Here is a 23405-nt window from a genome sequence, read left to right on the forward strand (position 1 = left end):
AAATGGAAAACAAACATTTCAGGAATATTAGTTAAGCTTCAGGTATATTAGTTGTTAACACCATATTTTCTATTATGTTTCTGTTCTAAAGGTAAAAGTGGTTGACAAATAATTCTGAGGGATTAAGAGAATTGTTCATTTTTAAAAACAGGCAGGGTGAGATTTTTTTTTTAAATTAGATTCATCTAGCATGGTACATTATTATGTGTAACACCAAGTTACAAACCATGGAAGAAGTAAATTAGCAAAGCAGCTCAAAGCCCACTTGGCAATGTAGAGTAATCTTTACAGTTTGCCAAATTTTCTGCTGTTAAGAGCCTGGTACACTTAAGGTCACTTAGAAACAAAAAGATTTCACATTACAAAGCAGTTCTTTATCTTCCATTAGTGTGCAGTCCCTGAAGATCCTATTATCACTTTCCCTTTTAATCAAAGAGTTATGAAGTACAAAAAGCATGAAGAAATGCTTTACTGCTCCCAATTAAATTTCTTTCCTTATAAGGTATTTTATTTTACCGAAAATTTTAACAGTGCATTATTATAAATAAACCCATCTCTACAAATTTCTCCCTCTTGAATTTCTTGACCTGAATTCTCAGTTGATAAGCATGTGTGTGTGTGTGTGTGTGTGTGTGCATGTCTGTGTGTGTGTTTGGAGGAATGCGGGAGGGGGCAGAAGGCAACAGGACAAGAGGGGTTGTTTTCCATAATGACTCACACCATCTCTTTCCTAAACAAAAATAGAAGAGTTCAGAGAGTGAGAATTGTTAGTGTTGGTTGGACATATAAATTGGTTACACTCTCCTTTTTTCTCTTCACATTAACACTGAGAGGTTTTGTTTTGTTTTGTTCTTTGACAAGTCCCTTTTTAAATTATTTTTTTAATTTTTAATTTTTATTTTTAAGATACATAGATCACACAAAATGTTACATTAAAAAATATAAGAAGTTCCGATATACCCTACTCCCCATACCCCCACTTTTCCCACATCAACAACTTCTTTCATGAATGTGGTACATTCATTGCATTTGATGAATACATTCAGGAGTACTGCTACACAGCATGGCTTATAGTTTACATTACAGTTTACACTCTCTCCCAGCCCATTCAGAGGATTATGTCCTGCATATGTCCCTGCAATATCACTCAGGACAACTCCAAGTCCCGAAAATGCCCCCATATCACACTCCTTTTCCCTCTCCCTGCCTTCAGCAACTCCTGTGGTCACTGTCTCCATATCAATGATATAATTTCTTCCATTGCTAGAGTCACACTAATTCTATAGCAGAATATCAGTAAGTCCTCTCTAATCCATTTTTTATTCCTCCCTCCCAAGGACCCTGGAATGGTGATACCCACTCCACCTTTCAGTTGAGAGGGGGCCTTGATCCCACATGGCTGGTCAATGCGATCCTCATGCCCACAGCTGTAGACTCTCTCAGTTCCTTGGTTTGGTGGTTGTCCATCCTCACTACCCTGTTAGCTGACCTGGGTAAGTCCAACGAACTGCAGAGTAGGTGCTGCAACACCACTGAGGCTCAGGGCCCAGCTGGCACATGGACAGCCCAGAGATTCAAGTCTTCTGGGCAGACACCAACCTCAGTGCCAACCACAGGTTCAATAAAAGGGACAGAAGAGGCATGTGTAGAGAAGTCTCATCTGAGCACAAATTCCACACTAGGCCCACTGGCAAGGCACCAAACTCAGGAGCCATCTGCCATGACTGTAGGACCTGGGTGTCTCCATAGCCGTCAGGAGCACCACCACCTAGGGTTATATCTACTTTGGCTGTCTCTGAGATCCTGCTGAGATGTGTGTAAGTGTGACCCCTCTGATGAACTGACTCATTTTGAAGTCTCTTAGCCATATAAACTCATTTGTCTTTACCATTTCCTCTTTTATTCAAGGTCTTTTTCTAGTTGCATCACCAGCTGGTGCTTGGGAGTAATCCTTCAGCACCAGGGAGGCTCATCCCTGAGACTCATGCCCCATGCTGGGGGGAAGGTAATGTATTTACATTCTGAGTTTGGCTTAGAGTGGTCACATTTGAGCAACATGGAGTGGCCACATTTGAGCAACATGGAGGCTCTCAGGAGGTAGCTCTTAGGCACCCTGCAACACTATGCTAAGTTGGAATTTCAAGCACAATAGGCTCATAAGCATAGTCATCAGTATCAAGGGCCCATTATTGGATCATCCTCCTTCACTGGTGGCCCTTGCACTTTGGGGATTGTTTCTGTTCCATTGGGGAATGTGACAGAAGCTCCCTAGGATGGGAACAGAGCACTCCCTCAGTTGTCAAGTGAATCTCTACCCACTGTGTCAATACCAAATAAACATCCAAACATATCTATATGTCCTATAGGCATGCCCAGGCGAACTCCCTCCCAGGCATCCTTCATTAATGACACCTCATACCACTCTTCTTCCCCTCCCATAGTTGAACCCTGCTGTGATCCAAAACTTCAAAAATGAAATCTATTACCAAATTCAGTTAATAGGAAAATGAACTAGTAATGATAGGTTTAAATATTAGAAATAAAATACATAATAATTTAGAAAAACTAAAGTGAAAAAAATTGGGGTATTAAAAAAATGAAGAATATTATACAAAAATTTTTTTCACATTTTGACTTTCATCACTGTAATAGGTTTTGTCCGGTATGTACAGTACCAAGGCAATCTCTTCCATTTCTTCCTCAGTGCCTTACCTCTTTTTTTTTTTTTCATTATGTCTTCAAAGAACTTTTAGGTCACAGTAAAGTCACATACAGAATATAGGGGATTCCCATATGCCCAACATCCACCCCATTTTCCCCCTTCCCCACCAATGATCTTTTTACATGTGGATGTTACATTTACTACAACTGATGTACAAATATTGAAACATAGCTACCAACTATGGTCAGTAGTTTACAGTATGGTTTACATTTTAGACCATATACTTTTATAAATTTTTGGTGAAATTTAACATACCTTGTATCCATCATTGCACCATCATGCAGAACACTTCCATTGCTCCTCAATTACCCCTTCTTCCATCTATTCTATTCCTCTCTCCCACTCCCCTCGGGGCCCACAGTGACAAACAAGCTTCATTGCTTGAAGGACAAGATTCATAGATACTTGCGTCAGTGCTGAGAACTTGACATACTAGTATGTCCTCCCCCATTGGGAGCCACCCATACTCCTGAGAGACACCCTCCCCTCTGTTTGAGAACATCAGGCCTCTTCAGGATGGGGGCATAACTCACTTTCCCACTCACTATATGGGTCTCCACCCACTGATATAACACACTATAACATGATGAGCACTCACATACTCCCTAGAAGCCTGCCTCAGTGCACCCTGTGTCAAATGCCCCCCATCAAACACCCAAAACCAGTAACCCTTATTTTACTGTCTAAAGAGTTTTCTCAACATTATAGTTTCAACCAGGTACCTGCCAATCCCCCATGTTCACCTGTTCCCCCTAATCCTCCCCCTAATTTCATGGACCATCCAACCCATCCTCCCAACCCTAGCCCTCATCAAGCCTGCACAGCTCAAACCAATAGTATCCCTCTACCCCTGTCACATCCCTTCACAGCACAATAACTTACCTCCACCTTATCATAGACTTCACCCATGTAGGCGTTGACTCACAAACTTCCTCTCCACCCCTACTTCCTGTAAGCCTATCTTCCAGACTCTAGCTCTCTGAGATGGCTCAATTTGCTTAATTCATATCAGAGATGTCATGTAGTATTTGTTCTTCAATGCCTTGCTTGTTTCACTCAACGTAAGGTCCTCAAGATTCATCCATATTTTCCTGTGTGTTAGTACTGTATTCCTTCTTACAGCCGAGTAGTACTCCATTGTATGTATATGCCACATTTTGTTTATCTATTCATCTATTGATGGGCATTTATGCTGGTTTCAACTTTTGGCCATGGTGAACAATGCCACTATGAACACTGATGTGCATATATTGGTTCATGTCCTTGTTTTCAGTTCTTCTGGATACATACCCAGCAGTGGAATTGCTAGATCATATGGCACATCTATAGCTAGTTTTTTGAGGAACAGCCAAACTGTCCTCCACAATGGCTGGATCATTCTACATTCCCACCAGCTGTGGATGAGGGTTCCCTTTCCTCGACATCCTTTCCAACAGTTATAGTTCTCTGTTTTTTTTAATAGCTGCTAACCTAATTGGCGTAAGATGGTATCTCATTGTAGTGATGTTGAGCATCTTTTCATGTGCTTTTTTGCCATTTGTATTTCTTCTTTGGAGAAATGTGTGTTCAAATCTCTTGCCCATTTTTTAAATGGATTGCTTGTCTTTATTTTCAAGATATAGAATTTCTTTATATATGCTGTATATTAGACTCCTATCAGATATATGGTTACCGAATATTTTTTCCCATTGGGTAGGCTGTCTTTTCACTTTCTTGATAAACTCTTTTGAGGTGCAAAAGGCTTTAATTTTGAGGAGGTTCCATTTATCTATTTTTTCTTTCACTGCTCATGCTTTGGGTGTGAAATTCATGAAGCCATTATATCTTTTTCTTGCCTCAGTGCTTGAGCAAGTACGTCAAACACAATTTAAATAGGAGGGGTGATAGTGGGCATCCTTATCTTGTTCCCCATCTTAGAGGGAAAGATCTTAGGATTTCAACATTGTATATAATGTTAGCTGTGAGTTTTTCATATATACTCTTTATCATGTTCAGAAAGTTTCCTTCTATTCCTATCTTTTGCAGTGTTTTTATCAGGAAAGTGTGCTGTATTTTGTCAAATGATTTTTCTGCATCTATGGATATGATCATGTGATTTTTTTTTCTTTTGATCTGTTTATGTGGTGCCTTACATTGATTGATTTTCTTATGCTGAACTATCCTTGCATACCAGGGATGAAACCCACTTGTTCATAGTGTATAATTCATTTGATGTGTTGTTGAATACGATTAGTGTTTTGTTGAGGATTTTAGCATCCAGGTTCATTAGAAAGATTGGTCTGTAATTTTCCTTTCTTGTGGTGTCTTGGTTTGGCTTTGGTATTAAGGTAACATTGACATCATAGAATGAGTTAGGCAATGTTCCTTCAAGTTCAATTTTTTGGAAGAGTTTAAGCAAGATGTGTATTAGAATATTTGGTAGACTTCACCTGTGAAGCCATCTGGTCCTGGACTCTTCTTAGTAGGGAGGTTTTTTATGACTGATTATATCTTGTGATTAGTCTGTTGAGTTCATTAATTTCTTCTTTCATCAGTGTAGTCTGCTTATGTGTTTCTAGGAATTTTTCCATTTCCTCTAAATTGTCCTTCTTGTTGGCGTATAGTTTTCCAAGTATCCTCTTATGATACTGTTTATTTCTGTGGGGTCAGTGATGATATCTCCTTTCTCATTTCTTATTTTGTGTATTAGCATCGTCTCTCTTTCTTTGTTAGTCTAGCTAAGGGTTTGTCAATTTTTATTGATCTTCTCAAAGAACCAGCTCTTTGTTTTATTTTCTCTAGTGCTTTCTCATTTTCTATTTCATTTAGTTCTAATCTGATCTTTGTTATTTCTTTCTACTTCCTTTAGGGTTAGTTTGTTATTTTTTTTAACTAATCCCTTCATATGTGCAGTTAGGTCTTCATTCTAGCTCTTTTTTTCTTTTTTGATATATGAATTTATGGCTATGAATTTCCTACTCAGGAGAAGCAGATTTGGCTCAATGGATAGAACATCCACCTACTACATGGGAGGTCCAGGGTTCAAACCCAGGGCCTCCTGACCCATGTGTTGAGCTGGCCCATGTGCAGTGCTGATGCATGCAAGGAGTGCTGTGCCATGCAGGGGTGTCCCCCATGTAGGGGAGCCCCATGCGCAAGGAGTGTGCCCTGTAAGGAGAGCCACCCAGCATGAAAAAAGTGCAGCCTGCCCAGGAGTGGCGCCGCACACACAGCTGACGAAGCAAGATGACACAACAAAAAGAGGCACAGATTCCAGGTGCTGCTGACAAGAATACAAGTGGACACAGAAGAACACAGTGAATGGAGAGAGAGCAGACAACTGGGGGGGGGAGGGGGGCGGGGAAGGCATGGAAAGGGAAAGAAATAAAGAATAAATCTTTAAAAAAAAAAAAGAATTTCCCACTCAGTACAGCTTTTTTCTGCATCTCATAAATTTTGTTATGTTGTGTTGTCATTTTCTTTAGTTTCAATATAGTTATGATTTAGAGATTTCCTCATTGATCCAGTGTTTGTCTAAGAGTGTGTTGATTAACTTCCATATCTTTGTGCCTAATCTAGTTCTCAGGTCCTTTGTAATTTCCAACTTCATTCCATTGTGATCAAAGAAATTACTTTGTATGATTTTAATCTTTCTGAGTTCATTGAGACTTTCTCTGTGGCCTAGCATGTGGTCTATCTTGGAGAATGACCCATGTGTACTTGAGAAAAATGTATATCCTGCTGTATTTGGGTATAATGTTCTGTATATGTCTATTAGGTCCAGATCCTCTAATATATTATTCAAAGTCTTTGTTTCTTTATTGATTTTCTGTTGAGATGTTCTGTCTAATGATGATAATGGTGTATTAAAGTTCCCCCACTATAATTATACAGGCATCTATTTCTCCACTTAGTTTTTCCAGTGTCTGCCTCATGTATTTTGAGGTGGCCTGGTTAGGTGCATGAATGTTTGTGATTGTTCTTTGTTCTTTAAAGATGACCTCTTTTACTAATATATTGTGTCTGTCTTTGTCTTTCACAATTGTTTTGCATTTAAAGTCTATTTTGTCCAATATTAGTATAGCTACTCCTCCCCTTTTATGGTTATTGTTTGGTTGTAAGATTGTTTTCCAGCCATTCACTTTCAACCTCCTTGAATGCCTGGGTCGAAGACGAGTTTCTTGTAGACAACATATAGATGGGTCATATTTCTTTATCCATTTTGCCAATCTATGTCTCTTGATTGGTGAGTTTAATCCATTAACATTCAGTGTTATTACTCTCAAGGAATTACTTACATTAGCCATATTTTCTTTGGGTTTATGTATGTCATCTGTTGTTTTTATTTCTCTTTTTGTCTTTTTAGTTGTTCTTTCAATATCCTCCAACTCTCTTTATCCTCTTTTTTCCTTTCAACCTGCAGAACTCCCTTTAGTATTTCTTGAAGGACAGGTTTCTTATTGGCATACTCTCTTAGTTTATGTTTATCCATGAATATTTTGACTCCATCATTTTTGAATGCCAGCTTTGCTGGATAGAGAATTCTTGGCTGGAAATTTTTTTCTTTCAGTACCTTGACTATGTCATACCACTATCTTCTTGTCTCCATGGTTTCAGATGAGAAATCAGCACTTAATCTTATTGAGCTTCTTTTGTATGTGATGGTTATTTTTTCTCTTGCTGTCTTCAGTATTTTCTCTTTGTCTTGAGCATTGGATAATTTGACAGGTATATATCTTGGAGTAGGCCTGTTGGGATTTATACTCTTTGGGGTGCACTGCACTTCTTGTACACATACATCCATCTTCCTCAATAGGTTTGGGAAGTTTTCAGCCATTATTTTCTCCAACAGCCCTTCTGTCCCTTTTCCCTTCTCTTCTCCTCCTTCAATGCTTATAGCGTATATCTGTGTGTTTTGTGTTGTCAGTGAAATCCCTAAGTCCCTGCTGGAGTTTTCTATCCTTTTATGTAGCAGTTCTCCTTTCTATTTGATTTCAGATATACTGTCTTCCACATCACTAATTCTTTCCTCTGCCTGTTCAAATCTGCTGTTATTTGCTGAGAGTGTATTTTTGATTACATGGATTGTGCCATTCATCACTATCATATCCATTATCTTTTCGTGTATGTTTACAATTTCTCCAGTATGCTCTCCCAGTGTTTTCTTAATATCCTTAATCTCCTCCTTCACTTCATTAAGTTGATCCATGATATTGTTTGGACATCTTTGATTAGTTTTGCTTCTTTTCCTGGTTTTTAGTTTGTTCATTGGATGGGGCCATGTCTTCCTGTTTCTTGGTATTGTTTGTAATTTTTTGTTGTTGTCTGGTAATTGTTTTATCTTGATGGGTTTGTTCAGTTGATTAGCCTCTCCCTCTATTCTAGGGTTTTATTTAGTTGCTGTTTTTGTGTGTGTGTTAAGTTTTCATTTTGACACTTTGTTCTTCTTATTCTATTTCCTTGTTGTTCCCTTGAAAGAAAAAGAGTAGGACCATGGAAAGCAAAAGGGGTAAGAAAAGAAAAAGGATTGTCATAATATTGATAGTAAAAGTTAGCAGAAGAACCGTATAAGACCTAGGAAAATGAATATTTAACTCATGTAAGCAGCGTAAAGTTATAGGGAAAATAAAGTGTAGTACCTACAATGAAAGGGGAAACTGACTATGGGGAAGTATATAGTAGGAATTAAAAGGCCAGAGTGATGGGGAGAGAGGGAAAGAGAAAAAGGACAGAAAGCAAAAGAGTTAGTAAAAGATAGAAAACAGAAAAGTTAGAAATAAAAAGCCAATAAAAGTTTGTGCTAAACCAAGAGAGTTGGAATGCAACAGCAACAACAGAAAGTGGAAGATAGAAAGACTTAGGAAGGAAAAGAGATAGTGTTAGTAGCCCAAATCAGTACACACAGAAAAGAGGACATCAAGGAAGAGGAAACACAGCAAATGAGAAAAAAGCCAGCATCACTGAATTAAAAAATAAACTTAAAAAAAGGGGGTGGGGATACCGAGGGAAAAAAGACAAGAAAACAAACAAACAAACAAAAAAACCAGACAAACCCACAGGCAAGGAGTCAACCAAACACTAAGGAAAAACAGCCTTCCATCTTAAGCCCCTGTAGAGCTTCTCAAGCTGCTGGTGTTCATCAGTCAATTACCCTGCAGCTTTCTCAGTGCAGATTTTTTTTTTTTTTTAAGATTTAGTTATTTCTCCTCCCGTTCCCCATGTTGTCTGCTCTCTGTGTCCATTCGCTATGTGTTCTTCTGTGTCTGCTTGTATTCTCATTAGGCTGCTCCGGGAACTGATCCTGGGAACTTACGTAGTGGGAGAGAGGCGATTATTCTCTTGTAGCACCTCAGCTCCCTGTTCTTCTACATCTTATTTTCTCTCCTCTGTGTCTCTTGTTGCATCATCTTGCCGCACCAGCTCCCTGCCTTGGCCAGCACTCCCGCACGGGGTGGCTTTCGCCTGCCTTGCATTCCCATGCAGGGCAGCACTCCTGTGCGGGGCCACATTCCCATGTGGGCTGGCATTCCGCGTGGGCCAGCTTGCCACATGGGCCAGCTTGCCCTCACCAGGAGGCCCTGGGCATCGAACCCTGACCCTCCCGAATGGTAGATGGGAGCCCAATTGGTTGAGCTACATCTGTTTCCCTCGCTGCAGATTTTGAAGTGGATTTTAGCAAGTAAACTAAGTTAAATCATAAAACAAATGTAACTTTTTTTTTTTTTTAAGAAAAATAAGAGAACCCAGGGAAGCTAATACAAGAATGTCTGTGTTTTCCCTGTCCTAAAGGATTGACTAGATGTTTAATATCTCAGTGGGTCACTATTCTAAGAGGACCAGGGAATCAAAGGAGAGACCTTGTGTATTCAAGACAGAAACTCTTCCATTGAGCTAAACTTTCTTGTTGGATTGATGACCTCTTCAGAAAGCTATTGAGTACCTTTTCCTCAGGCAGGACTGACTTCACAATTGAAAAAACTGACGAGGAATCTGTTCTCCTTTTTCATTCTAACTACTTTCTCTCCAAGGGCAGCAGGACGGGCAATAGCCTGTGTGAGTTCCCTTTTGAAATTCAAATTGGACCCTGGAGATTTAACTCACCACAGAAAAAGCTGACTCTCAGCTTCTTTGGGAGCACCCACTCAGCACAAGGAACCCTAAATATGCTCTTGGAAGCTTATTAATCACTTCCTTCTGTCCCCTTCCCTTAGGGGAGTTGCACAGGCCTAGTTAATTGCCTGACTCCACCTTCTCCCAGACAGTCTTCCCTACCCCAGGGTGGTTAGGGAAATCAGGCTGCCTCGGCAGATTCACCTCTCCCCTTTCTGGTTTCTCCTTGAGCCCCTGGTAGGCTTCTCAAAGCTAAAAAAAAGAGGGTTCCAGGCAATCACACCCGCACTGGGGAGACACCTCTCCACGCTTCACCAAAACCATCCCACTCTCGGAGTAGCGTCCTTCAGCTGGGTGCCTGGAAAGAGTTGGGGACCCCCGTGGCTTCCTGCCCTGAGGGTGGAGCTTAGTCCTCCCACAGCTCCAGCCTCAAGCACCAGGAACTCACAGTTTTATTGCCGCTCTCTCCAGATGGATGCTCTGAAGCCTCCCACTTTGTGGGTTCCCAAAACAGCTCACTCAGGCAGAGTTTTGCCCCCACTCTGCTGTTTTTTGTAAGAGAGAAGATATGGGTGCACTTAATCTGATGTCATTTGCCCCTCCCCGACTGAAAGTTTTTTACAAGGGAACTTTCAAAGTCACATGCACTCTTATGGGATAGGATAAATCCTAGATTGTAAATAATTTGGAAAGACATAGCATAAAACAAACAAAAAGAAATCATCTTTTACCTTTGGCAAATGTTTGCATTTCCTCCTTGGAATTCATTTTGTCAAATGTTTACTCCTACTTACATTGACATTACTTTGTTACTTTCTTTTATTATAGAAAAAAGTAAAATATCAGAAGTTCTTAGCAAGACTATTGGCAAAGGAAATAAAATGCTCAACCATTGGTTACCATTCTGGATTAAATTCAAGATTGGTTCCAATATAGGAAGGGGCAGAAATAGCCAAGGAAATCATTCTCAGGTTTTACTCTGGTTCTATTTATATGTTTTTCTGGACCTAGGTAAAAGTGAAAAAAAGACAATTATTTATATATACCTAATTTCTGCATATTTTACATCATTAAGACAGTTCCTTTATGTATGTGTATATGCATCCATCTAGGTCTTTTTATGCTAATTGGTTAATATAATTACACATTGTAATTCTAAGTAACTTTTCTCACAAAAGAGCATAAAATAATATAATTCAAAAATAATGATCACAATAAAGCAGATAAGTTTGGAACTTCCAGTGATAATTTGGTATTGTGATGCTAATATAGTATTACATTTTTAACCTGCCAATGCCCAGGTTATATTCAGAGATCAGCAATTAGCTGAGTGTGTGACTTTGATTCTTCTTATATATTACATAAAAGAATTGGCCTAGGTGATATATATATATTTTTTTTGATGGGAAAAAATGACGACTTTATTTTCACTAACCTAACTGAATATAGCATTTCTTCAATTATGAAATGTAGGTAACAAACTGTTGTATTTGACCCTGCGACCAAAAAAAAAATTTTTTTTAATGAAGCGCTATAGTTGGTGCAAACATCTCAAAATATTTCTTGTGCTCATCATTACTTTAAAATTATAGTTGTCATTAGAACTGCTGCTAGGTCTTATTTAAGAAGCACATATTAGGTGCAGAACAGTGGCCTAACGGAGTGACTGCAGGGCTGAGTGGCCGGCAGGCGGAAGGGCTGAACCGGACCAGGCATGCAGCCCCAGCTGTGGAGGTGACAGTCCTGGACCTGAGCGGCCATCGCCGCCGTCACTACTGCGGACGAACAGGAAGCACTGGACTCGACCAAGAAGGATCTGGGGGCCCTCCAGAGAAGCCGACGTCCCAAGCTGCCATCTCGCAGTAGCGCCGCAGCCGAACAGCTGTGCCGGCGATGGGTGCCCCAAGCCGAGTCGCGCAACAAGTAGAACAGCGCGGCCACCACTCAGGCTAAGTCGCTCCTCGGAGCCGCGGGCCAGCGCCTGGGGGCGGCCCCGCCACGGCCCCACCCACTCCACAGGGCCCCGCACACACCCCTAGATGATCTTTTAAACATTCTGTAGTTCTGAAAAACGCCTGTAGATTTTACTATTTAAAAAAAGAACCTCTCAGATAAAAACAGAAGAAAAATAAAAATTGGGAAAAAATATTTACAATTATGTAGACAATATAAACGAACCCAAGTAAAACACTAAGAAAAGCGTTAGTATTCAAGGTGAGAAATAATAAGGAACAATACTAGAAAATAGTTCACAAAGGAGGAAAATTATAAACATTTGAAAAACCAATAATTAAGTGGAAAAAAACAAGAATTTTTTTTTTTTTTTTTGCTGCTGAGTTAGCAAAGCTCAAGCTATTTATTTGGTGCAGTAGTGAGGAGCACAAGCTCTGGAAGCAGACAAACCTCAGAGGAATTGCTCTTCTACCATTACTGGTCACCACCTTTGGGTAAATCTTGAGCAGATTTCCCTACCATACGATGGCAATAATAATAAGACTTGCCCCATAGGTTATTGATGAAGATTCAAATGAGATAATGACCTTAACACACTTAGTACAGTGCCTGCACCAATTAAGAGTTTAATATTAGTAAATTATTGTCATTCGCATGCTGGCAGAAATGTAAAATGGCACAGATATTTTAACAAGCTATTGGATAATGTATCAATATAATATTAAGTAGTCGACAACATCTTTAGCTTTTAATAACACTGGAAAATGGATCCAGCAACCCTAATTTGGGGTTAAATGTTCCCAAATTATTCCCTTCACAAAGGTTGTTGTTACAACCCAACTTCTGGAGGGCATGAGTTGGTGAGGTCATAAGAACAAAGAACACATGTGGCATTTAGTCAGGCATAAGCTTTATTGGGACTTAGGCACAGCAGAGGATCTTTGGCAGCGGCTGGTCAAAGAATGAATGAAGTTAGCGTTCAGCTAAGAGTGATACAAGGGGTCTCTAACAAGGACATTCCACAGGGTATAAGAACAGAGTTCCTGCAGGGTGACTGAAGCTTACACAGGCGGTCTGGTGATGTTTTCACCAGGCTTCTAGGAAGGATGTTTACCAAGGCTGTTTACTGCTTTGGGAAGACCATAGTTTGTGATAACATCTATACATTCTCTTCCTCCTGGGGAGGACTGTTAACCTTTAACTTATGCCTAGGTCATGCAGGCAGCTGCATGCTGAAGACTTAGGGGAGCCCTGTGCCCCACAATCCACCTTCACATAGCGCCCTGCATTGACCATCAGACAAACATTACATCCATATTCCACAGCAACAGTGCAAAAGGCAACAATAATAGGAGTAATATACATACAACACTGAACATTAAAGAGGGCACAGGTCCCACCTTGTGACACAGCAAGAATATTTAAAGCCATCCTGTTTTAGGACAAAACACATTCCTTTAAACAAACGTCACATTTTAGTCAGCACTGCCTATGAATACACTTACACAAACCTTTTGCTTCTTTCTACATCCAGTTAAGTCTCATATTCCTCATTCTATTCTGCAAAGAAGAAAAAAAGCAAAACTAGTCACTTTGATTTATGCAAAAACAATTTTTTAAAAAGGTTTGTAATAATTTCATTAGCCAAAAACTTACAATTTTTATCATCTTAAATATTAACACATATAATGCTAATTTATTTATTAGTCTCCTCTAAACTTAGGGAGATTACACCCAAGCTACATAAAATCGGAACCATATATTTTATGCTAGAGACATTCTTTTCTCCTTCATTCACAGGAGTCTAAAATCTCTTTTGTTTAATACAATTCTAAAATCGTGAATAACCTTAAAAGCGGATTGACTGCCGAATTCCAGAATATAATTGTTAAATTTGTTTAATCATAATTTAGAAAAATCTTTCTATAGCTTTCAAGTACTTTACTTACTGAAATTTGGCCATTGGATTATTACTGTCATCTCAAAAACTATCAAAATTTAATTGGGGAATTATAGGATAGACTATACAAAAGAAGGTTTATTCTGTAATATCCCCTCTGTACCTATCATTTTAATTTCCGGGCCTGATAGACAGAATTCTAGGCTAAAGTCATACCTCCCCTATCTTTCCACACCCAGTCCATCCCTTTAGTTTCCTAAACCAGTTTTACTGGAATTCAATCAAGGTTGGGGGAAGATCCTGGGGGTAGGATAGGCTACAGAAAGATTATGGGAGAATTCAGGATAAACTTTTTAGTTTCTTTCCTTTAAATAGTTTCTTTATTCAGATTTTATGTGACTCTTTATCCCGTTTGGCTTCTCCAACTTGAGCTTCAACAGTACTCATTTACCAATATACGCACTTACTTAATTTTGCCCATTTGAATAGAGCTCTTTTAAGAATTTTCATTTGTTAATTTAATATTACTATCTACGGGAAGTGGACTTGGCCCAGTGGTTAGGGCGTCCATCTACCACACGGGAGGTCCGCGGTTCAAACCCCGGGCCTCCTTGACTCATGTGCAGCTGGCCCATGCGCAGTGCTGATGCGCGCAAGGAGTGCCCGGCCACGCAGGGGTGTCCGCCGCGTAGGGGAGCCCCATGCGCAAGGAGTGCGCCCTGTAAGGAGAGCCGCCCAGCATGAAAGAAAGTTCAGCCTGCCGAGGAATGGCGCTGCACACACGGAGAGATGACACACCAAGATGATGCAATAACAACAACAACAACAACAAAGAAACACAGATTCCCATGCCGCTGACAACAACAGAAGTGGACAAAGAAGAACACACAGCAAAGAGACACAGAGAACAGACAACTGGGGGGGGGGGGGTGGGACGGGGAGAGAAATAAATAAAATCTTTAAAATATATATATATTATTATCTAGAGGTATGAAAATACACACTGATTGAACAGACAACTCAAAAAGAGTTAAGACACACCAACAGAAACATAAAAAACTCATTAATTTGACTCATAATTCTTACTTCTTTTGAAGCAGGTTAGTAAGACAGGGAATCCAGATGGGGAATCTGGAACCTGGCAGGGAGTCCACGTGGACATCAATAGCCCCCAGGATGGCTGCTGGAAGACCCCCACTCCCAAGATTCTACTATTCAGAACAAAGGCTTCTTCTGGAAACCAGGAGAAGCCCTGGATATTCCCCAAGGACCTTATGCTTGGGCTCTTACAGGGAATTGATGGGTGGGGTAATCATTCAAAACAGCAAAGAGCTGGAACTCCCCCCCTGCCATTCGTAAAGGGGTGGAATAATAGTTTAAAAGCCAGGCACAGGCCTGAGCACCGCTCCTCTCTCTCTTGCCTCTGGAGCTGTTCCTGACCTCCATGCACCGCTCTCCCCATTTTTCCTCTGCCATGTGGCCACGCAAGTAAAACTTGGGCACTTATAACCTATAATGGGGAATTGTATTCTGTAAATCAGCCCTCTTTATCCCTTTTCACTGCCTCTCTACCTGGGACCCCTGCTCTGTTATTTTCTCCCATTTCTCTCCCCTCCCTACCTGAATAAATTACTGGCCTAAGTCACCCAGTGTGCTCTTGAAATTGATTTCTGCAGCATAGCCAAGAACCTAGATAAAATCTGGTAACACTTTGGTATGGCTATGTCCAAGCTCTCCATCATTTCACATCTCTGATTTTTACTACTTTTAAGATCTCCTCTGGAATAAATGTTGCCTGTAATATGCAAATTCATTCTTAGAAACACTTTTATTAGTAACCAGCAACCAGTTAGGAATACTTAAGCAGTATGAAGTATAAAGTTAAGCACTAATTTAGCAGTTTAGACAGACTGACATTTAATACATATATTTTGGATTACTCTTCAGGAGTATACTTAGACAAAGTTCAGGAGTAAGCTTGATTCAAAACTGAAAGGTCACTTTAACACCTTGATAAAAATTCTGATCAAAATAAAATGTGATGAAAACCTAAAACATTGTCAAGATAACATCCCAGGAGGTGGATATGGCTCAGGTGATTGGGCTCTTGTTTACCATATGGGAGGCCCTGGGTTCAATCCCCAGGTCCTCCTGGGGAAGGCAAGCTGGCCCCTGCTGCTGATGAGAGCTGATGGTCAGCGCCACCGAGGAGCGCTAACAGCAGATAATGAGTGCAAACAACAAAGGGGGGGCGGAGGGAATAAATAAAATGAAGTTAAATAAATAAATCTTTAAAGAAAAAATCCCATTTAAACTCTTCTACAATTTACACAAGCATTATGAGCTTTCAGTTTTGTAATATATTTTTAATTGCAGTTTTACAAAAGCTGTTAGTTTTTCTTTCTTTTTTTTTTAGAGTTGTCCAGTTCAAAGTTATTAAACTTTAACAGCACCAATTTTGTTAGTGTGGCTATGCCAATCTAATTAGAAGTAACATGGGAACAGAACAGAGAACATTAATATGGCTAAGTTTTTCTACTTTTCCAGTAGTTAAACTAATTCTATTAGCTCCACTAGCCCACAAGTGCTACCAGCCAGATGGCAAGGGGTTCACAGATTTGTGCTGGAAAGTTTTCCTTGTCTTAGTTAACTGCTACTCCCATCAGTGTTTTTTGGGTGTCCTTGTGGAGTTCCACAACAGTCAAGCAAGTGGGCAACCCCATATTCTCTCGGCAGTCCCCTCTTGTCCTAGAGGGCAGCCACCCCCCACATGGATGTTTTAGGCCAACGCAGAGTCCTTTATAAAGGGAGAACTGAAAGCAGAGACACAGGGAAAAATGTGGCAGAGACAGAGAAACCCCGAGACGCTGAGAGAGAGATCCCGGAGGCCAGAGGCTGGAATCAGTAGAACACAGAGGCACTGAAAGAGGTCCCCCAAAAGACTGAGAAGAGAGACCTGGAGGAGAGGGGGGAGATGAGCCAAATGCCTACTTACCCACAGCTGAGGTTGGGGAGAAAGCAGGCAGGGATCTAGACTGGCAGAACCACCATTCTGTCTTGCCCCGTGGCAGGAGTCCAGGATCACCAGCAGCCAAACTTTGTGAAACAGCCTCCACAATGATGCCTTGATTTGGACGTTTTCAAGGCCTCAGAACTGTCATTTTTTAACCTAATAAATTCCTATTGAAAAAGCCAACTCATTTCTGGTATACTGTTCACAGCAGCTCTTAGCAAACTAAAACACTGACATGTGAAATAATTTCAAAGCAATGAAAAGTTTTCTATTTTGTTTTCCAATATACTTTTAGAAAATACTTTACATCACATTAATGTTTTCTGTGGCTCTTCAGTAATGAAAGAATTCAAGTTTAGTTTTATGCTTACGTGGTCTCATGGACAACAAATTATCAGGATTTTTAAACGTAATCATTTTTACTCTAAATTTGTTGTTTGCAGCCAAGTGCATTATAATAAAAAGAGAAAGCACTATTTTAACTATCTGTTTCTCACATATGTGTCCATGCTCCCAGGGATTGGTAGTACCCCATTTTTATATTATTTCTCATAAATATTATTGTCTAAAATTTTCATTGCAATTTTAAAAAACTTCCATCTCTCAAGATAGTTGTATTAGCACACCTCCCTATACAAGTCCAGGATTTGAGTTCTCTGGAAAGTGTGGACAGGTAAGCACGTGCAGGGTAGACCTGGGGTGCTGGCAGTAAGGTGAAATGGTGACTCATGTCATGCACTGTTATTCAGGCCATGTCTAGTTCCATCACTTTCAACCTTCTATTCACAACTCTTAAATATCTGTTATTTTTCAGGAAACTAAACCAATTAATCATAGCTTCATAAATCACTCAATACTACTGAACTACTTACCAGAGGGCCTGCAGTGCATACATTTCAACATGGTGTAGTTCTGGCATCAACACTGAGAGCAGAGAACATGTTCCTCTTCTACTCCTTGCTTGCCATGTCTTGATAATATGTTACTTGAATACATTTTTAACTAGATGTTATAGATTAATGTGAAGGTCTCGTCAGTGTCTTGAAAGCAAGAGACAAATACCCAACTCAGTCTCAATTTGAGCAAGAAAATGTAATGACCCTTTGAAAAAGCAGGATCCAGAGGCTTCAATAATACTGTCAGGCTCTGACTACATTTCTCAGCCATATGTGTCTGTTTGACTTTATTCATGGCTGTCTCTAAGAATGCAAGTTATGTCAACAGGTATACTAGGCAAGATTCTCTAGAGAAACAGGACCAACAGGAGATATCTGTAAATATTATGAGATTTTATAAAAATTGTGTCACGTACCTGTGCAGATGCACAAGTCCCAATTCTGTAGGGCAGCCTTCAAGCTAGGCACTCTGATGGAGGTTTTTGATGAATTCCTCAGGAGGAGTTGGCTGCCTTAAGTGAGATGCAGAGACAGAAATTCTCTCTTCTGACTGCTGAAATGATGACTTCTTTCAAAGCCTTCAACTGGTTGGATGAGACATTGCTCATTGTTGAAGGGAATCTCCTCAATTGACTGTAGATGTAATCAGTCATAGATGCAAATCAACTTAGTGATGACTTAAGTCCATGAAATTCATCACATTAACAAGCAGGCCAGTGCTTGCTTGACCAAACAACTGGATCTCATCACCTGGCCAAGGTGAAACATGAACTTAACACATATACATCAACTTGGCAGCCATATACATCACCTTAAACCAAACTTAATCTTTAACTAAATACAATTACTTGTATTTTTCTCTTAAAAATATTCAACTGTCCTGTGTACAACTGCAAACGCACAAAATCTCCAGATTAGGGTAAAAGTCCTTGGGTAATATTCACTCTTAAATTCTATATTTTATTACTTAAATACTCTGAAACCAATACAACTCATGTCATATGATAAGGGGATAATATAGGGAAGAAAACAAAGATAATTTGCTTTATGTACATATACAAATATAACAAGTTAGAAATATTCATAACCATTACAGTCTTTGTTTCTGTAACTGGTCACATGGTCACAGTTTGTATTTATTCTTCCACTACCCATTCCATAGTCTCTTTACTCTTAGTAAGCACCTCAATTGGTTGTAGTTGTTTGCCTGCTGGGGTGACCCAAACCTTCATTCTTGAAGTTTCTGGGTCATTGGTAGTCCTTCCTGGATTGGGTTGTTGCATTGACTTTAATCATAAGGTGTTACAGCCCAACTCTTGAAGGGCGTGAGTTGGAGAGACTGTAAGACCAAAGAATACACCTGGCATTGAGTCAGGCATAATCTTTATTGGGACTATGGACAGGAGAGAATCTCTGATCTTCAATCTCTGATGGCAATTCAGAAAATAAAAGTGCTCTGCAAAGGACAGGGAAATGAAGGGTTATGTAAGGGGTTTCAGAACAAGGACATTCCATAGGGTATAAGAATAGGGTTTCTGCTAGGGTCACATGAAGCATATATATGGGGTCTGGTGTTATATTCACTATGCTCATAGGAAGGATGTTTACCAAGGACCTTTATTGCTTTGGGAAGATTATAGTTTATGATACCATCTGTAGCTGTTTGATATGGTTATGAATTCCCAAAATAGATATTGGATTATGTTTGTAATCCGGTCTGTACCTAGGCATGATTAAGTTATGATTAGGGCTTTGATTGGGCCATGTTGGAGTTTAAGCCGAAGCCTTAAGCTGGAACCCCAGGAAAGAAGCTCACAGAGGAAAGAGAAGCAAGCCCCAAGAAGAGAGGGACCCTGAGCCCAGAAAGAAGCAAGCCTTGGGAAGAGAGGAACCCTGAACTCAGAGAGAAGCAAGACCTTGGGAGGGAAGAACCCAGGAAGCTGGAACCCTAACAGATGTTGGCAGCCATTTTGCTCCAACATGTGAAAATAGACTTTGTTGAGGGAAGTAACTTATGTTTTATGACCTGGTATCTGTAAGCTCCTACTCCAAATAAATACCCCTGATAAAAACCAGCAGGCTTCTGGTATTTTGCATCAGCACCCCTTTGACTGACTAATACACCATCTATGCATTCTCGCCCCTCTGGGGAGGGTTATTAACCTTTAACTTATGTCTACATCACAGAGGTGGCTATGTGCTGAGAACTTGGGAGGGGTCCTGGATCCCCACAATCCATGTAGTGGTCTACATTGACCATGACAAGTATTGCACCCACATTTCACAGCAATAGTATAAAAGACAACAGCTAAAGCTGTTAGATGTTTTTTAGTGGCAATTGCAGTCCTACCTGACACAAAAATGGTCAATGGGTAGAACCACCTGGGGGCATGCTTTACTCTATATCTAGCCTTGATCATAAAAGTACACAACTCTGGGGATAACCACCCCACATCACAGAGTCCCTCTTGTTGTTCCATGCAGACAGGGGCGAAGCAATCTAGAGTGACAGACTCAGCCATTAACCATCCTAAACCATTACATACAGCATATCCTAACAAAGGCCTGGGCTTATTCACCTGTTCCTTTACAAGGGAAAAAAATATAATTATGAGTTTCATTGAAAGACAGCAGCTGAATCTCAGTATTAAATGAGAGTCTTGTTCCAAACTTGTCAATATGTTGTATTCTGCCATGCCAAAAAGTGTCCCATGCTGTCCAAGGTGAAGGAGTTACAGTCCAAGGAAGGCCAGTAGCACCCAAGGTTGGTAAATCTGTGTAAACCAACACTGGGTTTTTGATTGAGGGTATTGGCTAGGGTGCTATGGGTGAAAAGAAAGATGTTTATGGGGAACAATAAGGAGCAGATAGTTCTGATCTAACATGTACAAGCAACATTTCCGTTAGTAAACAACAAAGTACCAGGCAGGGGACTCCTATGAGGACACTTCCAAAACATACATTTTCCCCTTCTAAATTCTCTAAGCCTCCTACAGTAACACCCAAAATTAGTTCTCCCCTATGGGATTTGGACTTGCCCATCCTCAGCGTTGCATGAGACAATTCCTATAAATTTTTCATAATATGTGTATATATCTCCTGGGAATTCTTTCCCCGTAGAAAACCCTGACACACCACACAATTCATTATGATTTTGTTTAAACAGTCAATTATCTTTTTTTTTTAAAGAGGTACAGGGGATTGAACCCAGGACCTTGGATGTGGAAAGCAGGTGCTCAAAGCACTGAGCTACACCTGCTCCCCAATTACCTTTTGAATAAGTTAAAAATGGGAATAAAGTATTTTCATATATATTTTCCATTACCAGCACTCAATTTATTTGCATAGGTCTAAGTTTTCATCTGGTATTATTTTCCTAAAGAATTTTAAAAATATTTTAAAAACCCAGATGTAAATTTTCTCAGATTTTGTTTATCCAAAAATTCTTTATTTGCCTTCATTTTCTTTTTTTTTAAAAAGATTTATTTTTTATTTATTTCTCTCCCCTTCCACCCCAGTTGTCTACTTTCTGTGTCCCTTTGCTGTATGTGTTCTTCTGTGACTGCTTCTATCCTTACCAGCAGCACCGGGAATCTGTGTTTCTTTTTGTTGTGTCATCTTGCTGTGTCAGCTCTCTGTGTATGCGGCGCCATTCTTGGATAGGCTGCACTTTCTTTTGCGCTGGGCGGACCTCCTTATGGGGCGCACTCCTTGTGCATGGGGCTCCCCTACGCAGGGGACACCCCTGCATGGCAGGGCACTCCTTGCGCGCATCAGCACTGCACATGGGCCAGCCCCACAAGGGTCAAGGAGGCCCGGGGTTTGAACCACAGACCTCTGATATGGTAGGCGGATGCCCTATCCATTGGGCCAAGTCTGCTTCCCTGCTTTCATTTTCATTGGATAGAGGAGTCTAGGTTGAATTTTTATTGTCTTGAAACACTTTAAATTGTTTCTGGTGGGAAGTCAGCCAATTATTTTAAGCTTTGCTCCCCTGTAAGTAATGTGCTTTTTTTTTTCTTGGCTGCTTTTAAGATTTTTTCCTTACTACTGGCTCTCAGTCATTTATGCATGATGTGCTTTGGTGTGGTGTATGTGTGTATACATGCTTATATTTGTGTTTATCCTACTTCAGGAATGCTAAACATATGGATATTAGAAAATATCTTACTAAAATTTTGGTTTTAATCTCCCTGTTAAGGGAAGTGGATGTGGCTCAAGAGATTGGGCTCCTGCCTACCACATGGGAGGTCCCTGGTTTGGTTCCCAGTTCCTCCTAAAGAAGACAGAGCTGGCATGACAGGCAGTCACAGCAAGCTGATGCAACAAGAGACACACAAGAAAAACATTATGAGAGACACAATAAAGCAGGGAGCAGAAGTTCCCGGTGCCTCTTGAAGAAGAAAAGCAAGACAGTGAGCTGGCACAGTGAGCCAACACAGCAAGATTGGGCACCTTCCTCCTGCATCGGTGGTCCTGGGTTCAGTTCCCCGTGCCTCCCAAAGAAACAAGGACGACAAACAGATGCAGCAAGTGCAAATAAGGAGGTGGGAGAAATAAATAAATAAAATAAATCTTTAAAAAAGTAATCTCCCTATTAAGTCTCAGGAAGATGTAAACTCTCAAAGAGAGTATGAATAAAGAAAATGAAATTTAAGTTTTTACTTTAATTCAACTATTAAAAATGTTTTTCAACCACCCAAATATTTCAAGGTATAAATTGTGCTTTTACCTCAAAATTTGAATATTCCTTTTCTTTTTTTTTCTTTTATTTTTAAAGAAGCTTTAGATTCCATAAATGATACATCAAAAATACAGGTGGATTTCCAAATATCCCACCCCTCCCCCTCACACACTTTTCCCTATTTTTAGGGCATTGGAATTGTTCTGAATGATATTGCAATGATGGCTATAGGCCATTATACATTTTGTCAGAACCTATAAAAATATGTGGTGCAGAGTGTAAACTATTAATATAATGCATATTATTGACCGTGGTTAGTAGCAGTGCTTCAATATGTATTCATCAATTGTAACAAATGTACCACACTAATGAAAGATGTTGTAAATGGGATAAAATTTGAATTTTTTACCAGAATTTTCATTTCACTTTTTACTTTGAAAACATAGTTAGGGAATAATTTACATTATTCAACAGTCAATTTAACAATAAGAATTTTTATATGTGACTCTTCTGAAAACAGTAATTTGTTAAACATTATATTGAGCTGATTTAATTTAAATTAAATAACACTGTTGTATTTAGTGGCCAACATGAATATAAAGGAAACTAAAAAAAAAAAAAAAGACATGAGAAAATGGAGTTTTTTGAGGGATGAATCTGTAAGTACGGTTTTCTCAATGCACGTGCTTCAAAATTGATGGGAACAATAAATTGAGTCTTTGCTGAGACTTTTCTCTGGTGTTAATTAGGCCTAATTTGTTAGTCATAAATTCTTGAGAGAAAATGGTGAATTATATCACTATAACAACATAAAATGAATGTTTTTGCAGCTTTGCAATTGATTAGTGTACAGTTTCTCATTAACTCAAACATCAGATTTTAATAAAAATCATTTTTGAAGCAAGATTTATGAGATTTCTGTGTTAAAGTTGATTTATCTGAGAAGCTCAGATATAGCTATTTAGTTTCTTCTCCCCTTATCTTTCCTCACAAAAAGACTAACATGTTATCTGTCTAAAAGTTTTACTGTGGTAGAATAATTTTTTGCCCTGAATTAGGATTATGAATGCATCTAGGTGATTGCTTCATGAGATATAAGGCAATGTTTTCCTCTACAGATGACTATTAACATATGCAGGCCAAAGATC

At 39.7% G+C, this 23405-nt stretch overlaps 1 protein-coding gene and 1 long non-coding RNA gene across 13 annotated transcripts in view; one reads left to right on the forward strand and one right to left on the reverse strand.

Annotated features, from left to right (window-relative positions):
* FABP7 (fatty acid binding protein 7) overlaps positions 1-23405 on the forward strand; it is a 187413-nt gene that overhangs the window by 146676 nt on the left and 17332 nt on the right. The gene's annotated exons all lie outside the window — the stretch shown is intronic.
* Positions 12659-23405, reverse strand: part of LOC131280441 (uncharacterized) — a 31199-nt gene continuing 20452 nt past the window's right edge. The window contains exons 2-5 of the long non-coding RNA XR_009188036.2: positions 17990-18206; positions 17550-17717; positions 16660-16844; positions 12659-13324 (exon numbers count right to left, since the gene is read on the reverse strand). This is a non-coding gene — a long non-coding RNA (uncharacterized lncRNA). The remainder of the gene's footprint in view (positions 13325-16659; positions 16845-17549; positions 17718-17989; positions 18207-23405) is intronic.

This window comes from Dasypus novemcinctus, chromosome 11, assembly GCF_030445035.2.
Source record: "Dasypus novemcinctus isolate mDasNov1 chromosome 11, mDasNov1.1.hap2, whole genome shotgun sequence".
Classification (NCBI taxonomy): Eukaryota; Metazoa; Chordata; class Mammalia; order Cingulata; family Dasypodidae; genus Dasypus; species Dasypus novemcinctus.